We start from the raw sequence: 9,462 nt of genomic DNA on the forward strand, positions 1-9,462 counted from the left end.
CCCTAAAAGTATACATATCGTGGATACGGAAGTTATAAATATCGCATTTTTTATTGTTGCTAATTTTTAATCACGCCCAACCAGTCGTGGATGAATCTCTCTGATAATCTATCTAAAGTAATATCGGTAAAGTCATTCAAGCAGAGGTGATTCAGCAGATTTTTTTTTTTATCTTCTACTGAATACCAGGAAGTTTCTCCACTAGCGAGTGATCTCTGGGAGAAAAACGGATGTCATGCAAAAACAAAACACGGTCTAAGGACAAACATAAAGCTATTTACGTACCTTCGTATAGATTCTCAATGAAATTTTTAAAATAGAGATAAATGACGAAGTTGAAAAATGTTAGTAATAGGAGTCATTAGGAAATCAAATAGCCCATATAATTTTTCCCTCAAACGTCATGCCATAAAAGATCGACTTGGCGTATCTGCGCAGATTACTGTCGTTTAAACAAGGAAACGACTTCCGATAGTTTCCAGTGGCGATGTACCGACGACATCTTATCTCTGTTAGGTTTAGAATAAATTTTTTTTTTCACCAACTTGGACTTACTTAATGCTTTTACCAGATACCATTACCTAAGTGATTGTACCTCATACACCGTTTTCAGCACACTCAGGGGACATTATCAATTTTTACGTATGCCTCCGGCTTACGTTGCGTCCCAATTACAATATAGTGTTTGGAGACTTTTAGGGGATACTCTACATGCCTATTGGTTGGTCTTATAAATCTTTTCTAATACCTTAGAAGTCATTCATTCATAAACTAGAGCTAGTGCTACGAGACAAAGACAAATAATCTCAGAGTAAAATATCTAAATGTGAGTTTTTTAAAACCGAACATGTTTATCTAGGTTTTATGTGTCTGGTCAAGGTCTTAAAAGTAGTCCATGGTAAGGTGTCGGCTATTCATAACTTTCCGGTACTTATTAACGTAAAAGGGGGATACAGCACTTTTGCGCTTTAGTGGGTATTACAATCGTATGTAAATATGTAACTCTTCAATCATGACAGCTCCTTTAACAGATCTTACGAGAAGAACGTAGATTTATTATTGGTCTGAAAAGCATCAACAGGCGTTTCGATATCTTAAAAGCGGAAAATGCAGCTTACCTAACTTAAAAATCCCTGATTTAAATAAGGAATTTTTTTTTATTGCAAAACAGACGCCTCAGACCAAGGGGTAAGAGGGATACTACTTCAGTAATATGATAAACAGTTCTTCCCTATAGCTTTTATTCACGTAAACTAAAGCCCTCTGAAAGTAAATATGCAGTAATAGGCAAGGAAGGGCTAGTATCTTTAAACACTAGTACATTTTAAGTTCATAATCTATGGCTATCCTGATAAAGTCCTTACCGAACATGAGTCACTTACCGAGTTTTTCAAAGGCTTTAATCACAGTCCAAAAGGAACTCGGTGACAAATGATCATTCAGGTCTTTGGAGCCAAGTTAAGATATCTACCTGGGAAAGCAATTATCATAGCTGACGCATATTCCTCCCGCAATCCCGCACCATACAGCAAAGAACCATTAATTGGACTAAAAGATATAGAAACATCCGTGCCTATTGTTAAAACCGTATCTAAACAAGAAAATTCTTAACCCCAAGAGATCGCGAGCATTGAATATCTGGGTCGGAGCGCAGAACTGTTACAAACTGAACAAAGCAAGCGTCAACAGACATAACCCAAACAATAAACACTTCGAAACGGAAACAGGGTCAGCGGCTAAGCAAAAACAATACACACTTCGAGCAGAAACCCTAAAGCAAAAGTATACTTAAGGTATGTGTATCAGAATAATGTAATCAAATGTAGTATTATATGTAGGTCCGTGACGAGGAAACCCGAAGAACACAGCAGATGACTAACGACCAGGTAGTAATAATAATCTCTTTCATACCAATCGTCATAAACTGGTTGCATTCCGTCATCCAGGTTCCATAGTATGTCACAGAAAGCCAAATCACTATTTTACTGCCTACAATGCTTACAGATATAAAAAAGCACATATAACTGATTGTAACACGTATCATGAAGACAAGGGACACACTAAGACACCTGTCAGTTTAAGGGCCTATCCTGTGCCAAATCAATCCTTGAAAGAATATTACGTAGAATTATTAACAGAAATTACGAGTCTGACAGAGGGGAATAAACACTTCTTAGTGTTAATAGTTCCTTGACACGTTATATAGAAGTAATAGCACTAAAAAACAAAACACCGCAATTGAGTGCATTAGGAATATTTATGAGTGCTAAATCAGTAAATATGGAATTCAACACATAATAATCTGTGACTCGGGTGGTGTAAATCAATAATAATCTCCTTCAAACTCGTGTGTGAATTCCTTTCCATTAAGAAAACCAATAATATATTTTTATCACCCAGATCAATCGTTTGTAGAAATAACGGATATTTAAATAGGAAGTGTCAATGTCTTACGAGTTACAACTCGTGATGTTGGATCCGACTGGATTATAGCGGTTCTCGCGGTTTTAAATACCTTTATCATTTATCTTGTATCTATAGAATTGATGCCGCAAGTAGCCTTATACGGTACGCCGCTAGAACACTTTTCCACATATTCAAGCAACCATTAATTTATCAAATATATATAAAAAAATATATATAAATAAATAAATATAAAAAAATAAGATAAATATGGATACAAGTGGAGTCAATATAATACACTCCGTAAGAAGTCGGAAGGGTTACAAATTATAATAAAAAAGGAATCACGATAAAATCAATAAGCAAAACGTAACCATAGATAATTAAATATCCAAATATATATGCGTAAAGATTTGAACTCTAACTAACGCTTTAGTAATGACAAATAAGCTAAAAGTTCAAACACATATCCAAAATCTACTGACATATGGTCTGTCCCGTGATTTATATTCGTAGTCAATGAAAAAAAAAAAAATTAAATAAATAAATAAATAAATATAAATAATAATAAAATAAAACAAATAATAAAATAAAAGAGATTTTAAAGTCAGGAAGTCTAGAAGTGAAAATGTTATCTGGAATAATCATATATGATCTTATACAGGGCTAATAATATATATAGAATTTGTATGGAAAACCTTTTTTCATATAGGTTTGAATAAGGAATATTTATTTAACATAATGCCAACATGAAACTAATATATTTGTTCAATTTTGGTACTGTGTTTTTTTTTTTCAGACATTCTTCTCATGCGGGTGGAGAATTAAAACACTAAAATATCATTTGAAAATACTAAAGTCGTATCTCTTACAGCAAGTAACGTAACTCTTAGCTGGCTGAGAGCAATCTCCTGCCAGTGACGACGTCATCATTGCGTATCAGCATTTGTTCCTTTTAACCTCAATAATCTGCTTACACAGGCTTCATCGTGTGTCGTCTCTGCTTGCAAAAGCAGATTGACTGGAGAAAGGAATGCTCAGCTCATGAACTTCACATGTGGTTCATAGGTCACATGACAGGCCACATAACATATTCTTATCCGTGTGTGTAATGCAAGTAAGTTAAGGACTTGCAATCATTTTAAAATTAATAAACAAAAAAATAAGGAAATAGAGTTTCTATAACATCAAAATGAATTAATCTTTTCTGAACCTCATAGACATTTAGAAGTATCACGATATGGATATGGATTATTTACTTGCAACATTAGCCTATTACAATTCAAGTAAAACATTCTGAAAAAATGTCACATTTTCTTGAAAAACCCAAAGTTTATTTAGAAACTAGTACATAGTGGGTTTTTTTTTTTCGTTGCATCTCCTACCTATTAATAAAGTTTTTAAAAAAATTAACCTCAGAGGATGCGCACGAGAAAATTGAATATGAAACTTTTGTTAGGGCACATAGAATCATGATTAATATTCTCTTTGACTCTTATGCTGCCTGGCAATCTTACAAATAGCTCCATTTTCCACTTCTTTGTCTAGTAACTTACTACCAGTAATATCGAATTTTCTTTGAGATTCGTATTGATATCTATTATAATTATGGATATTTTTTACAAGTCATCATAGACCTGGATAGGTTCACTCATTGTTAATGCCATGGATAAAAAAGTTTGTACAGCGGATTCTTTTGAATTCCAAAATATCAGCGAATTCATGTGGGTTACGTCTGGTCTAAATGGCTCTCTCCCCTCCCCTGATTTGATTGTCGTCTGAATTTACTTTGCCCTTGTGACAAGTATAATTTCACTTGCAGGCTGATTAATGGAACCTGGTTACAGTATCCTGCAGTACGAGAGTTTCACATCGCAACTTCAAAAAAATCGTTCGTCGTGGCGGACGACTACAGTCAAGTAACAACCGCCTACAATGTGAAAGGAATTTCATGACTTCTTCGACCGACACCGTATCTCGTCGTTAATCTCGTTTTCATGCGGAACGCTCCAGCGGCTGTCGGAATTCGACTACAAAAGGGACATACTTCCGACAATTACGACCCGAAGGATATTCAACTCTACTTTGCTGGCGAAGGACTCGTGCATGGGGTTTTTTTATTTTTTTTTTATTCATCGCGAACGTAATCGTGTAGCTTAGGATGCAGAGAATAAGTATGAGCGCAAAATGGAACGTTGGACCCGCCCAGGCAAATTTTTCCCCTTGTTTTAAACCATTGAAAAAGGCCCGTTTCATTTGGCTAAAGGTGGTTGTCTGGAACTGTGTAATGGACGAAAAGTTGTTTTCGAAAGCTAGTTAAAAGTGTAGTAGTATAACCTCGGTCATGTATCCTATATTATATAAAGTATCATGTATCCTATATATATAAATGATCATAAATAACAGAATCTAAATATATCTTTGCGTGTACGCAATAGGAATCTCTTATATATAATTGATCATAAATAACAGAGTCGAAATATATCTTTGCGTGTACGCAATAGGAATCTCTTATATAGATGATCATAAATAACAGAATCTAAATATATCTTTGCGTGTACGCAATAGGAATCTATTAAAGTGCACATATATTAATCATAATTATATGAATCCATATACATATGTATAAACAAACAAATCAGGTAGCCTCTAATCAATATGTTACCTTTTTTTATCTTACCAATATGCTGCAGTTTATAGAGTTAGTATATGCAATTACTAATCAGATATATCAACATTAGCATAAAAATCAACGAATCAATCAGCATAAACCATTAATAATTTTATCAATTCATATATGAAAATTTTATCAGTTAAAATATGATTTTTATCATGTTTAATCTTCATTCTATGCAATTATCAGAGTACATTAGTATTTTCTGTAGCATAAGTATCTTAAAGAGATGAAGTGAAAAAACTGTATCATTATATATCACGTGATCACTATTATTTATCAATATCATTGTTTTATATTTTATTACTTGAATCAATTCATGTAACCTTGAACCATTTTTAATTACTTATATATATATATTCACATAGTGTCTGTATCACACTTCCTATAAGTCAGATGCAAGTCAAGTTTGAGTAATATTCAGTAGTTGGTTTTGGTAGCTGACCGAGCTAATGTAAGTGTTTACATAATAAAAATATGGAATGTTTTAGTCCATATATATAAAAGTCTAAAACTAAAGAGGTCAACCAGATTGCTTGCAGGAATGTGATCAGACTAGAGACGCTAAAGATGACGTATACAATAAGTATGTAGGCTAAGATAACATGCCGTCACCTGTAGTCATTCAATTGTTTATAAAACATTAGTCCAAGCTCCCTGCTTGAGACAACTACCCCGACCTATTATTCAAACGGCCTACGTGATCTGTAGCGTGTCTCATTCGATTGTGTGTTCGTATGAAACTATGTCATTGTATGTATGTTCATATGTCGAACTACTGTCTGTTCCTTCATAACGTGTAACAGAGATGTAGACAGCAGAAGAGAGTTAGCTATCGTCATTAGAAGACCTGTACCTCTTTACCTAAGCTTTATCATGTAGAGGAATAGGATTAGCCATCATCATTGGCAGAAGCGATCAAGCTATCGTTATTAGAAGACTTGTACAATCATATCTGATCTTCAGCATGTAAACTTCAGAAGAAATTATATCTATTTTTTATACTTAGTGTTTTCTACAAGAACCTCACCGAACCATGAGTTTAACACATCGTCGTAAAGATAATACCGACTTCGTAAGTGATCTACAAAACCCCAGACACTCCATTGAAGATGGAAGTGCAATACCAACCGACTTAGCGTATAGATTATCGCTAGTCCTAACATTACCTCATAGGGCGCCTTATCATACAAGCACAAGCCCTAATATATATATATATATATATATATATATATATATATATATATATATATATATATATACTATATATGTATTATATAAATATGTACATATATATAAATATATATATATATATATAATATATATATATATATATATATATATATATATATATATACATATATTATATATATATATATATATATATATCTATATATATATATATATAATATATATATATATATATATATACATATATACATATATATATATATATATATATATATAATATATATATATATATATATATTTATTATATATATGTTACATATAGTATATATATATAAATATATAGATATATATATATATATATATATATATATATTATATATATATATATATATGTCTATAGTATATATATATATATATATATATATATATATATACATATATATATATATATATATATATATATATATATATATATATATATAGATATATATATATATATATATATATAGTGTATCCATATAGTATATCTTTCGTATCGAGTCGCTCCATTTCTAAAGGGAACCAATAAATGCAACTTACACCTGAGAGACGAACGAGGGTGAGATTCCTGTCTTCAGCTTCTCGGTCGCTGTTACTAAGATCGACTCGATCACTTTTTTTTCAATATATTAGTTCTCGGTTACTGAGAAGTGATTAGATAAATATTAACCAAGAATTTTCCATGACGGCGCTCGGGGAATTTCTGATAATGGAGACTCTACCTCGACGATTAGACAGTAAGTTTTTAAGAGTCATGTAACAACTGGGAGCTGATTTACATAATGTAATAGGAGAATTTGGGTAGATAAATGCAGTGGCGTAACTAAGAGGGGGTGGGATGTGGGGGGGACTGTACTATGGGGCGGGGTATGGTGGCACTGGCATCTGTTGAGCAGGTCTGGTCTGGCATGAATCTAGATTTTCTAGTATATTTCGCCGGCCGCTAGGTTTAAAATGTGCGTTTAATTTTCACAACTTTTGCACTTTTCAACACGGGACTGGAGCTTTACGGGCTGCTCTATGAGCAAGAGCCCGTGCAGGCATAAGGCCAGCTCAATCAAAAACAACGATTGGGGCGGAGGCGCTTTCAGAGTACACCCCGGGCGCCACTAACGCTATAGCTACGCCACTGAATATATGTCAACATTTCTTTGGTGATGAGAAAACGTGACTTCTTAGCGTGTTTAGCGTATTTGAGTACTGATGAGTCTTGCAAGTCACTCCGGAATCTGCAAATAAGACGGACGAATGTCCTTTCAAAGAAATTATTCTGTGCCAAAAAAAAGTTGAAAAAAGCTAAATATATAACAAATTGATCATCATAACAGACAATAGGCCTATCGAACTGGTGTGGAGGTGGTGGGTTTGGTGGAGAGAGAGAGAGAGAGAGGAGGGGGGGGGGGGCGGCAAATAGTAGGAGGTGTGAGTCAATAATTTTGTCGAGAAACTTCTTAGATATGAAATTATTATTATTATTATTATTATTATTATTATTATTATTATTATTATTATTATTATTATTATTATCATTATTATTATTATTATGCTTAGGAAGCAGACCCTCTCACAAGCATACTTTATAAAAGTGATGGCTGACTCAGCAGCGTTACACTTTTAGAGATTCTTCTCTATTTTTCGAATAGCGGCTTTTTCCGGACTACTTAAACAAGCTAGTAGAGCGTCTATGAAGGTCATTATCAAATACAGTGTCAAGATCGGTGCTTATGTTTCAACTTATACAGATAAACTATGATATCATAGTCATCAAAGTCATTCACAGTGTCTCTCTCACGTTTCCTTGTAGACTTTGATGACTATGATATCATAGTTTATCTGTATAAGTTGAAACATAATCACCAATCTTGACACTGTATTTGATCATGACCTCCATAGGCGCTCTACTAGCTTGTTTAAGTAGTCCAGAAAAAGCCGCTATTCGAAAAATAGAGAAGAATCACAAGTGTAATGCTGCCGAGGTAGCCATCACTTTTATAAAGTATTATTATTATTATTTATTTATCAATTTTTTTGGGGTCTATCACAGTCCTCCAATTCGACTGGGTGGTATTTATAGTGTGGGGTTCCGGGTTGCATCCTGCCTCCTTAGGAGTCCATCACTTTTCTTAGTATGTGCGCTGTTTCTAGGATCACACTCTTCTGCATGAATCCTGGAGCTACTTCAGCCTCTAGTTTTTCTAGATTCCTTTTCAGGGATCTTGAGATCGTACGTAGTGTTCCTATGATTATGGGTACAATTTCCACTGACATATCCCATATCCTTCTTATTTCTAGTCTCGGGTCTTGATACTTATCCATTTATTCCCTCTCTTTCTCTTCAACTCTGGTGTCCCATGTTATTGCTACATCAATGAGTGATACTCTCTTCTTGATTTTGTCAATCAACGTCACGTCTGGTCTATTTGCACGTATCACCCTATCCGTTCTGATACCCTAGTCCCAGAGGATCTTTGCCTGATCGTTTTTCTACCACTCCTTCAGGTTAGTGTTTGTACCACTTATTACTGCAAGGTAGCTGATGTTTCTTGCACAGGCTCCAGTGGAGAGCTTTTGCTACTGAATCATGCCTCTTTCTGTACTGGTTCTGTGCAAGTGCCGGACATTCGCTTGCTATGTGGTTTATGGTCTCATTTTTCGTATTGCACTTCCTGCATATGGGGGAGAGATATATCCGTTTCTATCGTTCTTTGAACATATCTGGTTCTTAGGGCCTGATCTTGTGCCGCTGTTATGCATTCTTCATTGTTTCCATTCTTGAGCTCTCCCCTCTGTAGCCATTGCCACGTGTCATCGCTGGCTAGGTCTTTAGTCTGTCTCATGATTGCCCGTGCATTGGTTTTGTTGTGCCAGTCCTCTGTTTCTTTGTTTTTGACATTCTCCTGTCTCTGTATATTCTGGGTCTTCGTCTACTTTTATCAGTCCTTCTTCCCATGCACTCTTGGGCCACTCGTCTTCACTGGTTTTCAGATATTGCCCCAGTGCTCTGTTCTCGATGTTGACGCAGTTCTCTATGCTTAGTAGTCCTCTCCCTCCTTCCTTTCGTGCTATGTACAGTCTGTCCGTATTTGCTCTTGGGTGTAGTGCTTTGTGTATTATCATATGTTTCCTAGTTTTCTGATCTATGCTGCAAAGTTCTG

This window comes from Macrobrachium nipponense, chromosome 47 (genome assembly GCF_015104395.2).
Source record: "Macrobrachium nipponense isolate FS-2020 chromosome 47, ASM1510439v2, whole genome shotgun sequence".
NCBI lineage: Eukaryota > Metazoa > Arthropoda > Malacostraca > Decapoda > Palaemonidae > Macrobrachium > Macrobrachium nipponense.